The following is a 12,544-nucleotide window of genomic DNA, read 5'->3' as shown; positions in this document are numbered from 1 at the left end:
TTAAATCAGTCAATAGCTCACTACATTTAGAGCAGAACTGGGTTTTTGCAAGCTTGAAAGGAGTATTTGCATTTACAACAGCAGGGAAAAAATGAAGAAGTGGGACATTTCTCAAGATTTAGAGCCATGTCATGAGCAAAAAATGAGTTTCCTCCAGATACCTTCTGAAAATATCTTACCTTTCTCAAAATGACCCACTGGCTTTCTGCAGCTGACAGAATCAAGTGCAAATTCTGGGTCTGACATTTGAGGTACTCTGGGCCCACTGTTCAGGCTGTTTCCTTCAGCTTCCTTTCATGCCCTTCATAGTAAATAAGCCAATCTGTTTAGCATTCCCTGAACCATCCCATTTCTGAGACTTTTCTAGACCTTTCCTTCCACCTGGATGGTCAGTCCTCTCTACTCATCAAGGTCCAGTTCAATGCCACTTTCTCCAGTGGACCTTTATGATGTCCACAGCAGGAAATTTTACCACTCCTTCCTCAGAATGTCTATAGCACCATCTCACGAGTGGACCTGAACACGTGTTTTATGCTCTTTCCATGCCTACCTTATCTCCCCCACTAGACTGTAATTTCCATAAATATGAGCCACATCAACATCTTCTTTGTGGTGCCCCCTGCGCCCACTCATTCATTAGTGAATGAAAGAACAAGAGAACAATCCCTGTAGATTTGGGGACAGCATGGTCAAGTCCCTTTTGTCTCTGGAAAAGTCAGATCTGGGCTACCTGCCCATGCTGCAACATGACCTCTCCACCCCACTACATAGGGCATTCTTGGTGAGGTGTTAGGGTGTGAGCCCCAACCTGTGCCTTTGCTTAGAGGGGCAGGTTGAGCAGGTGCAGTGCACAGAGGTTATTCTGCGGGGTTCTCTCCCAGAGCAGTGAGGGGGCAGAAGTGGCAGAACATCTGTAGCCACGTTCCTGATTTGTGGCTCCAGCCTGATTCTCCTGCCTTCGGCCTCTCTCACTTCCTACTGTCAGACCTACAGACATCACTGCCTGCCAGGCCATCGGTTCACCTCAGTTCAGGACCAGCTCCAGGTTAGGGCAGCAGTGGGCGAAGACAGTGCTGGCAGGGGTGAGGAGGGCCTCCTGCATGGGCCCCAGGTCCTCTTTGTTTCTACGCTGACCCAGATGCCAGCTAATGTAGTCCCTGGAGTCTCAGCTCTGTGCTCTCAGTGACCTGTTCTAAGACGGAGTGCCTGTGTCCCCTGCCTGTCCCAAGTACCTGTCTTCCTGGCCTATTGGGGACCCCAACCCTCCTAAATGATCCATGATTCTCTTTCCTCTCTGTCCCCCAGTCCCACCATCTGGGCCCTCATTATCCTCTGTCTAGACTACTGAATATGCCAACCTGATTGTCCTTCCTCCAGTTCTATCCTCCACATGGTGAAACCAGACTGTCCCTGCCTGAACCCTTCGGTTTTACCCCATCACCTGTTGAAGAAGGTACAGACTTCCTGCCACGACACACAATACCTTCATGAACCTGCCCCTTCTTTTCCTGCTTGCAATTTCTTGCTTGAACTTTAGACTCCAGGGCCCCCTGCCCCTGCCCCCATGCTGCTTCTCTGCTTTTCTTATGCTGTCATCTTTGTCTCTGGTTACCCCCCACCCTTTACGCTTCTTATTTTGGCCAACTATCTTTTTTTTTCTTTGATTACACTGAAATATTTCCTAATCCCAGTCACCCAGGCTAGGTTAGAGTAGATGTCCCTCTTTTGTGCTCCTTATAGGTATATCATGATACCTGGCTCTGGCAGGCCAACACTCAAGACCCCGTCTAGAGCACGGTTCTCCTGGTATCTTGCTACCAGAGTTACTGCTAAAATACACACACGTCAATACCACATTAACATGTTATGCAACACGAAACACAGTCTTCGCATTGCCAATGTAATGAAGGCAAAAGTTCCAACTCTGGCTTTCTTCCATGCCCCAAACACAAAAGGACCTTATAAAATGTCCCAAGATAAAAGAGTATGCAGGACGTCAGTGGGTGGCAAATACCCTAGATAAAGACATTCGGGATGTTGGGGATCAGCAGTAAGAGTCGTGAAAGGCACTATTCAAGGGAACTGAAGGAAAAGAAACCAGTGAAGTGGGTGGGCTTGCAGAATGATGTCCTTTAAGCCCAAACCAGATTGCTCCATAACTTGAGCTAACTCCTCCTCATACAAGCGTATGCTTTGGTTAGAAGAGAAACCAAAGGGAAGCATGGGACCTTCCTAACACAAACACATCATTATTATCGGAACATGGATGCAAAAGAAACCATCTACAGAGTATCTCGGAGGCATTGCCTTGAGGGATGTGAAGGACAGCAGTCAAGCCTGTACTAAATTCAGAACTAAATGCTTGCTCAGCCCTTGACTTCCTTTATAACCCAAGCCAACTGAATCCCGCTCCCCCCCAATTTCCTGAATATTTTTTGTAACACTAGTCTAATATGAGAGATTAAATAAAGTGCTCCTCTCCTATTCACCACTAGAGAAAACTATAGAGTCTCTTTGGCCCAACTCAAGTTTGTTCCCTTTTTAAGAAGGGTGGAGAGTCCCATCAACAACCTTCTTTACGATGCCTTTCTCCCACTGGTGTTTCCAATTCCAACTGACTTATTCACCATCAGTTGGGTACTGGAGATTAAGTTAAATTAGTACTTAATGGGTTCTAAACTGCTCCGCTGTGGATTAGACCATGGCACTCATTCTTGATTTAAACAGTAAATTGGATCGCCATTTGCCAGCATGGTGATTTGTGCTTTGGCAGCCTTTGCAGATCCATAAGTAAACTAGTAGATTTCCCTGACATGGTAATCGGCCCTACTGTCTAGAGTCATCACACATTTTTCTTGTAGGTTGAATTAATATAGAGAAGCAGGATGGTTGATGGTTTCATTTGTTGTACCATTAATGAAACATAAAACAGATGTATGAAACACTGTCTTAGTAATAGAAACTGCATTACAAATTATTTATCTGCAGAAATCATGTTCTGAATGTAAGGCGGGAACAAAATGTAGTTTTTCTCTTGACAGTACTAGGTCAAACTATATTAAAAAACCTATTAAGCATAAAGTCTCCTGCTGCAGTTAAATATAAAACACAATTTGTTCCCTCAGTCCAGTACGGCATCAAAATCTTGTAAAATCCACAGTACTTTGGACCCACTTGCATGTGACTTTCACTTTCTTTTTTCTTGGTCACTTCCCAGGTGATTCATTAGAAGACAAGAGAATGAGAGAAACAAATGCACTCTCTTGCATTCTCCCTGTGAGGACCAGACTGGCAATGGAGGGTTGTAGGAGGAGGTGGAGTCCGCCAGAAAAACTTGGCAGCCCACTCTGGTGCTGAGAGAACGTGTCCATCACCTCGATTTTCATCCTTTAATATGCAAAGGAAAACATGGCATGCTGAAGTCGAGAGGGAATATAAAACTGCCTTCTAAAGAAAGGCTTGGCAGTACCACAAGGGAGGGGTTGTAAATTGCAATGATTTTCTTGACTTGGATCGTTAAGAAAGCTGGAGAGATTGGGTACTCAGGTAAGTTATGATCCCGGGCACCAGTGCTCAATGGCAGCACCTTCCAAAGGAAGGGAGAGTCAAGGAGAAGTGGGAGGGAGGGCTAAAGTGGCTCAAGGGGTTCTGCAAACCATACCCTTCCAGAACCTTCTTTCAGCAGCCCTTAGTGGCCTGTTGAAGCGTTATTGGACATCTTGGATGAAGGAGGTGCAGGGACATTTGCCAGGCGATACTCCCAGCTTACCTGGGAGTATTCCCTGGGCTTGTATTCCTAGAACTTGCCCTGAACTGTGTCTCTCTCTAGTCCGGTGTCATGCATGGCAATTCCCAACAAGCTTGACCTGTTCATTTCCCAAACAGGTGATCTATGGGTTCCAGCCTCAGCCTCCAAGTCCAGCGCTGGCTACCCATGTGCCATTTTGCAGCTCTGCTTGCTTAGCATGCAGTCAGGGCCACTCTCCTGGGCCAGCCTAGTGCCTTGTACGTTAGTGAGGTGGAGAATTTAAGCCCTGTGCATTGTTAGTGCAGCCTAGATGAGGAAGTTCATGGGACAACAGAACATTTCACCCAAGAGGGGGCATGAGCAAACAAAGAGATGGTTAATGCACTTTAGCTATATTTAAAAAAAATTTTTTTAAAGGAAGGAAGGAAAGAAGAGGAGGTGGCAGGGGTGGGGGAGAGACAGAGCTGTTCTAAGGATAAAATCTCCTTTCTGATAATGTCTGACAGTTACTTGTCTGCTCTCATTATTACCTTTACTTTACAATTACTTCCACTGTGAAGTAATTACACGTGAGAGCCTACAACAGATGGTAAATAATTACTTCTCACCAATTGCTGAAGCCCATGTTTCGCTATCAACAATAATTAATAATCCAGGCAATGGCGCTAGTGAGACCTGCAGCAAAAGTCCTTCTCCTGCTGCCCGAAATTTTCTATACCTGCACAAGAGCCCAGGAAAAGGCAGCTGAGGAAAGAGCAATGAAGGGATGTTGTCAGGGAGCAGAACAGGATTTGGATGAGGTGTGAAGGCCAATGCCCCAGTGTCCAATTCCACGTTTCCTCTTGTTAACTTTAAGATTGCTAGCTAGCCACGGTGCACTGAGGCTATCATCAAACTCTTTGGTATGTATTTGTTCTGGCAATTTAGAGAGTTTAAAAAGTGTTTATTAGCCCCCTTAAGAAAATAAATTCTGGGACATGAACTCTAAAATCTTTGCTCATGTGTGCAGAGAAATCAGGCTCCCAAAGTGTCACATACAGCTTGGGACATCAGTGTTTGGGGGCAGTGGGTCACAGCTGTCACAGGGGGACAAAACTGGGCTTGGGAGAAAGGTGAAGCAGATATTTTGATTCAGATTTCTCCTGGGGCTGGACTTGTGAGCATGTGGTACCTTTCAAGGCTAGATCAAAGATACTCTGGAAAGGCACACCTTGGAGAAAACCCAATATGGGTGCTGGGGCAAAGCCGGCTGCTTTCACTGGGGTGGAGAGCACCGCTCCCATTACTAAAAGTCATTTAATGTTGAGCAAATGGGAGAAGCAAAGGTTCTTTGGAATCATTAGCCCAGAAGGGAAAGATTTGCAGTTTACTGAACCATGAAAGATGGTCTGAAATCACCCTTTCTCACATACTGCTGGTAACCCAACCCAGCAGGTAAGAAGGCAAATCCTCTCTGCATGCAAAATAAAGGCTGAAATATTCCACAGGCAGCTGGAAGCTTTTTCTCTCCAACTCTGTGTCTGCTCAACTAGAAACAAGCCTGTTGTCAGTGATCATCCTTTCTGTAAAAGCTTCTCCAAAAACTTTCCTTTTTCTTTCTTTGACCTATAATCTTTGAGGAGCTGCTGCTCCCCTCACCACTGTTTTGACAACCCAAGCATCAGCTATAAATGCCAGGAGCCTCACGGAGAGTGAATCCTCTTCTGAAGAGACGTCTGAAGAGTCTCCACTTTAGCTTTAAACTACCAGCTTCTGCTCCCCAGCCGAGAAAAATCGATCCTGTTCCTTTTTCAGGAGTAGTGATGTGAATACTAGGCAGTTTGGATTTAATGGGGTCCCTGGAGTTTGTGGGAGGAGGAGCTAGTTTTTATTTCTCTGGTACTGGGAGTTCACCACGCATGGCTAATGGGAGAACAGAATGTGGAAGGAGGTCTCCCTCCTGATAGTGCTCTCCTTTCTACTGTGAGTTCTGGAAAAGCTGAGGTTTCAGGGCATGTTGGTGAGGGGTCCTGGCTGTGAAAACCAGTTGGAAGAACTGTCAGCCTAGGTTCGCAGTCTTGCGACGACTCCGGGGCTGAAATTGAGATCCTATTCCTGCCACCACAGAGGATACCCATCCCTAATTCCTCTGCCCATACTGAAGGTCCCCATCCCCCAGGGACAAAGTCTGAGTCCTTATTGGCCTTGGGTTTTCAAATCCCTGGCCTGTGCAAGGTCCTGACTTCTCATGCAGGAACTCACAGGACACAGTTGTTGGTCACAGAGAAGGCTGAAGAGGTTGGCCAGGTTTGGAGAACATCTCATGCCAAGCTAAGGTATTGAAACTTTATCCTACAGCAGATGAAAAACCACTGAAGGGCATTGAGCTGGGGAGTAACACAGTCAGACTGGCGTTTTAGGTGGAACGTTGTGGCAGTGGAGTGAGGATGGATTTGAGAGGGACAGGACAGGGGACAGGGAGACCAGTTAGGGATCTCTATAAATAGTTCAGAGGAGAGACTCAGGACTCAGGGCTGTCTAACCACCTGTTGGACACTTCCATTTCAGTTTCTCACAAGCAAAGAAAACTATCTTCTTACTGCAAAATTATGCCCCTCCTAAATACCCTATCTTGGGGAATACTTGCCCAAACACCCTAGTCAGAAACATGGTAACCATCCTAGGTACCCTTCATTTCCTACCTTCTCCATATTCTATCACCATGTCTTGTCCATTTTAGCCAATATCTCAAGTCTTCCCCTCCACTCTGCTGCTAAAATCATTGCTCAAGTTCGGGTCTTCACCATCTCCCCTGCTGGACATTTGCAGTAGCCTCCTGAGTTGGGAGGTAGTTGTCCTTGGAGGGTCTGCTCTTTCAAAAAGGACAAAGAAATGAGCAATGTCCACCCTTGGTTGCAAATACAAGCTCTTAAATAAAAAGTCTTATCTGAAAGCCACAACCTAAGTTAGGTGCCCACCCCCTGCTATCATGGCATTTCCCACGTTTCGTTGACACTATCTAGCTACATATCTGTCATTCCTTCTAGGTCAGGGGTCAGCAAACTGTGGGCCAGATCTGGCCTGCCACCTCTCTTTGTAAAGAAAGTGTTATTGGAAGAAACCATGCATACTCATCCACATACGGCTGTGTTTTGCTTGAGTAGTTACAACAGAGATTACATGGCCCACAAAGCCTAAAATATTTCCTACCTGGACCTTTCAAGAAAAAGTTTTCCAACCTCTGTTCTAGATCCTTAACTTGTCAAGGGTGAGGAACTGTGTTTACGTAATTGTTATATCCCTGGGATCTAGCACCGTGCCTGGGACATAAATAAGTGTGTTGTGTGTGTGTTACATGAGGACAATCCCATGTGTTGCAACTCAGTAATATTGAGAAGGATGAGTGACAGTCTGATTTCTATAGGCACATGAGCAGGCGTTGAGGTTATCTCTTTCCCTCTCGGATGGTGGCCTCTGCTGTAAATTACTCCATTATTATTATTAACAATGCATAGTTCCCTTTAATGATGGAGTTCTAAACACTTGGACTCATCCTGCCCTTGGGGTGGCACTTCCTGCACTGTACACCTAATAATGCAACCGGTCCTTTGGCTAATGGCGACAGGTCCCGGCTACTGTCAGCCCCAGATATGGGCAACGGGTTAGAGACTCCTATGAAGTGCTGCGATCTTGGTACATTTTGTAGTTGTACTGCTTTCAGTAAGTTTGAGTCTAATGATCTGGGGAGAATATAATGGATTTCTAGAAGCAAAGCATTAACCTAGCACGAGGCCCCTGGCCTATCTGCTGGTCATGCTGGTGGTCAGGCACAATGCTTTGCATGCCTTGCCTCTGTGTCAGCTTTGCTCACTGCTCTATGCTATGTGTCCAGAACTGGGCCTGATGCATGGTAGGTGTTCCACAGATACTCACTAAGGAAAATTCATTCAAATTGTTTTATGTCATTTTTTTTTGCCACCTTGTGAGCTGGGCCTTATTCTCCCCCATTTTAAAGATGAGTAAACTGGGCTGGAGAGACTCTGTAACATAGCTGGTCAGTATCATGGACAAGATTTAAATCTAGATCTTTTTTACTTAGAAGCCTGTGTTCTGTCCGGAACACCAAGACTCAGACTGATAGAAGCTCCATTTTGGGAGCTTCCTTTTTATAGACTCAGGAACACATAGGAAGACAAATACCCAAATCATCATTTCCCATGTTCTAATCCCCATCGCATGGGTTCAGAAGTTTTCAAGAGCCAAGGTTAATTCTGTGCATCAGAACAGTACAAAGGCCCCTGGGAATTCGGTGCGGCCTGTGCAGATTTTGGCATATTCTCTAAAAATTCTGAAGACAGCAACCCCATGCCACTGGAGAGGATCCTGTGCTCCCTAAGGCTACATGGTGTTCCATTCAAGCACAATGGAAATCAAGCAATTGAGCTGTACACCGGCTTTTCAAAAGGCTCCAGTATAATGTAGCGATTGTGTCGTAGGCCATAACAAAGGGAAAAACTCCCAGCCAACTTCCTTCACATGACTGGACAGAGAAAACAAGCAAACACACAACAGCCTGAGCCTGCCCAGCTCTCCTTCTCAGAAGGCAGGTTCTAGAATCACCGCTTGATTCTCTTTGGCATAAATCGGATGGAGATTGGAAACATCCTGCTACCTAACGCAGCAAGTGAATCTAATTTGTGATTTTTATTCCTTTCGCTCTGAGCTCTATTTCCTGATGACCTTTGGTGTCACATCCATTTCCAAAATATATCACTAAATAGCAAAACCTACCTCAGCAGGTGAAATTAAAACTGATCACATGGAAGTTTCTACTTGCGTTTCTACTCAGGTTGAAAACCAGACTGTGCTTTTCTTCTTCCAAAGATAATCTTCACTTTAATGGGCTACAAAAAGCAGCCTGCCAGCAAAAAAAAAACCCACAAAAAACCCCCACAAACATTTATTAAAGCCTCAATAAATAGTAATTCACTGAAGATAAGATTCTTCCTCCTGAAAGTCTAAACGCCTTCTGAAAATTATTTCAGAAATATGTTGCTCAAGGATTAAAATAGATAGAGTGCTTAAGTCTTCTGTTGTTCACGTTCAACTTGGTTTTCCCTCAAGAATATTAAACCAAACAGGGAGAAAAAAGCAACCGAGCTAACTACTATGAGATCTGATGCAAACTCCTGAGACTGAGAGAGGGAAATGAGGTCTGCTGGAGCCTTCTGCTGCTTTCCCTCCCTCACACACACTCTCTGCCTTCCTGCTTTTCATTTGGCTCCGGGCATGATTTCTCAGGCTCCCAGGACCTTGGAAGGAATACCAAGCAATAGTTTGGGTGACTCTCACATCAGGGAAGCCTCAGTTTGTAAAAGCTGGAGGAGAAGCGCTGATGGGATGGAAATGCCAGTTGCATATCTGGGGTGGTCAAGACGTCTTTGGAGCCTAGTGAGCTCTCCCCAGGTGCCACTCCTGCTCAGAGCTCGTCAGAGCACCCTGAATCAGGGAAGGAGGGACAGGCAGGCAGAAAGCCCTAATAACCATGTCCATAACTCCTCCCGTTGTGCTGGAAAGCCCCCAGTAGCCCGAGACGGCTTCCCTGTGTTCTTAGACATAGTCCTTAGAATCAAAGGGCAAGAGGGGCGCCTGGGTGGCTCAGTTGGTTAAGCGACTGCCTTCGGCTCAGGTCATGATCCTGGAGTCCCTGGATCGAGTCCCGCATCAGGCTCCCTGCTCGGCAGGGAGCCTGCTTCTCCCTCTGGCCCTCCCCCCTCTCATGTGCTCTCTCTCTCTCTCTCATTCTGTCTCAAAAAAAAAAAAAAGAATCAAAGGGCAAGAATATTGAGAGGAATCTCAGGGACCACCTTGTCCAATCCCCTTACTGTACACATGCTTACAATCTCTTCCACTTCACAAGTCTCCCGTTATTTCGTGGTGTTCGCCAGCCACTCCTTAGTTTGCACCTTCCCGTCATTGCCAAATATATATGGAGAAGTAGCCTATAGCCCCTCTCCCTGTCCTTCATCTTTCTGTAATCCATCTTTTACGTGTCGTTCCTGGAAACTGCTCATTGCGAAGTCATTCATAACCCTCCAGTTGCCCAAACCAATGAACGCTTTCCCAGTTCGTACTTGCATTTTTGCCCCTCAGATGCTGCTCACAGCTCCTCTGGGAGACTCTCCTCTCCTGGCTTTGGTGACCCCCTCCTTTCAGTTCTGTGAGTTTCCTGACATCTCCCGCTCGGTGTCTTGCTGGTTCTTTCACCAGGTTTTTAATTGCAGCTTTGCCTGGGCTCTGTCCTTGGCCCTCCTCTCTTCTCACTCTGTGCACTCTCTTTGGCTGACCTCGTGTGTTCATCACTGCTATGGATGGCTCTCATGGGTGTGTCTCTAACTCAGACCTCTCAGCTCCAAAGCAGTGTGTCTTTCTGCCAAGGCGCCTTCACCTGGCTGCCTCTTAGGCACCTCAAACACAACTGGTCCAGAGCAGAGATCAGCGGTCATCTTCCCCCACTCAGCCTCCCCTCAGAGTCCTTCCATCTCCATCAGTGTATCCAAATCAGAATCTTTGGGGTGACCTGATGTCTGCTTCTCCTGTACACTCTCACATCTAAAACCAATCATCAAGCTCTTCCAATTCCTCACTGTATGAATCTTCTGCGTCCTGCACTGCTGCTACGTTCTACGTCTTACCTGCCCTCTTGCGACGCCCTTCTCCCTGACCTCCCTACTTCCGCCGCCTTCCTCTCCAACCCATTCTCCATAGACAGGTTGGAGTTATCCTACACACGCTGAACTGCTCTGACAACTCTCCTGTTTAAAAGCTCTTGATGGTTCTTCAGTGTCTGTAGGAAAAAAATGCAACCTCCTTAGGCTGACATAAAAGGCCCGTGATTATTTAGCTCCTTCCTGTTTGCTGACCTCATTGCCGGCCACTTGTCCCCTCTTACAGTCATTCCAAGTCATGCTTAGTTTCTAGCGTTTTCCCTGCAGTTCTTGTCCTTACACCTTTGCATACATTATTTTCTCTGCCTTGAAGGCTCTTGACTTCTTGGTAAGTGGCAGCTCATCCTTGAGGTTTGCTCGAACACATCCTCCGTACACTCCTCGCTAGACTCCCTCTGCCACGGTTAATTGCTTTGTTCTCAGTATTTTCATAACATTTTGACTCGTCTTTCTTAGCACTTCTCTCACAATTTTGTAATCATTTATTTACAAGAATGTCTCCCTAGCTAAGACAAGCTCTTTGAGGGCAAGCACCTTGCCTTCTTATCTTTTAAATTTCTGACACTTAGTAGCCCCTCTGTAAATAGAATTAGAGAATGGCTGAGAGGAGGGAGGTTCAGAGGGTAAAGCAGGGTTCCCCAGTCACACAGCTAGTTACTGGCAGTTTCCGATCCTTACTCTGCATTTGTGTCCCGCTTACCACCCAGGGGCGGAGCCCTGAAATCCAACTCTCACAGAGGGACTGTGGGTGGGTAGAGGGCAGTAGATAAACCCATCCACTGATATTAAAGTGGATATGATTCAGCAGACAGAACCTGGAACCTGGAGGGACTCTCTGGTTGTCCACATCAGGGGCATGGATTGGGGGAGATGGAAGAGTCTTACCCAGGCAGCACAGAACCACGGCAGAGAACCCAGAAACAGACAACATTCAGGAATCCAAGAGGAGAGGGATTCAGGGAGGTGGCATCAGGTAAACTTATCAGAAGGCACAAGGGCTCTGTATCAGCCAGGGTTCTCCAGAGAAACAGGGCCAAGAGTACGTCTCTATCTGTGCCTTTATCTCTACCTCTGCATCTAGAAAGAGATTTCTTATAAGGTATGGCTCACTCAATTGTGGAAGCTGAGAAGTCCCACAATCTGCCGTCTGCAAGCTGGAGTTCCAGGAAAGCAGGTGCTGTAGTTCCAGAGCCTGAGAGCCGGAGCACTTAGCCGTACAGGTCCCAGTCCGGGTCTAAAGGCCTGGGAACCAGGAGCGCCAAGGGCAGAAGATGGCTGTCCAGATTAAATAAACAGTCAGGCAGAGAGTGAATTCAACCTTCCTCTGCCTTTTTGTTCTATTCAGGCCTCAATGGATTGGATGATGCCCACCCACATTGGGGAGGGCCATCTGCTTCACTCAGTTCATCAATTCAAATGCTAATCTCTTCCGGAAACACCCTCACAGACACACCCAGAAATAACGTTTAACCAGATATCTGAGCATCCCGCGGCCCACAAACTTACCCATCATAGGCTGGTGGGATTTGAGAGCTAGAAAGTCCATCCCTGAGGATCCTAGCAGCCAGATGAAGTCAGGGTCCTGGTCTTAGAAACAGAAGCAGAGGTTGATTACCAAGAGAGGGACTTGGGCACAGGTAACACGATGGGAAGCCGGTTTCCAGAATCAGGTTACAAAACAGAGAAAACAGGGAGGGAAGTTGAGAGGCTCTCAGCTATGTCATACTCTAAAAAGCAAGAATTTTCAAAATAGACAATATTAAACATGCCCCTACTATCGTATTTCCATATTTTCCCTCCCCAGTTTCATTTTCCTTTATTTCCAACTATATATATATATATATATTTTTTAAAGATTTTATTTATTTATTTGAGAGAGAGAATGGGATAGAGAGAGAGAGCATGAGAGGGGGGAGGGTCAGAGGGCGAAGCAGGCTCCCCGCTGAGCAGGGAGCCCAAGGCGGCACTCGATCCCAGGACTCCAGGATCATGACCTGAGCTGAAGGCAGTGGCTGAACCAACTGAGCCACCCAGGCGCCCGATTTCCAGCTATATTGTTCAGTGTTCATTAAAAACAAACTTTGGATGA

General features: G+C 46.4%; 1 long non-coding RNA gene across 1 annotated transcript in view; it reads right to left on the bottom strand.

The window, feature by feature from the left end:
- LOC116647042 overlaps positions 1 to 12,544 on the bottom strand; it is a 43,176-nt gene that overhangs the window by 11,899 nt on the left and 18,733 nt on the right. The window contains exon 4 of the long non-coding RNA XR_004302264.1: positions 11,962 to 12,042. This is a non-coding gene — a long non-coding RNA (uncharacterized LOC116647042). The remainder of the gene's footprint in view (positions 1 to 11,961; positions 12,043 to 12,544) is intronic.

The sequence above is a fragment of the Phoca vitulina genome, unplaced genomic scaffold (assembly GCF_004348235.1).
Source record: "Phoca vitulina isolate PV1807 unplaced genomic scaffold, GSC_HSeal_1.0 scaffold38, whole genome shotgun sequence".
NCBI lineage: Eukaryota > Metazoa > Chordata > Mammalia > Carnivora > Phocidae > Phoca > Phoca vitulina.
This window is presented reverse-complemented; position numbering and strand designations above follow the sequence as displayed.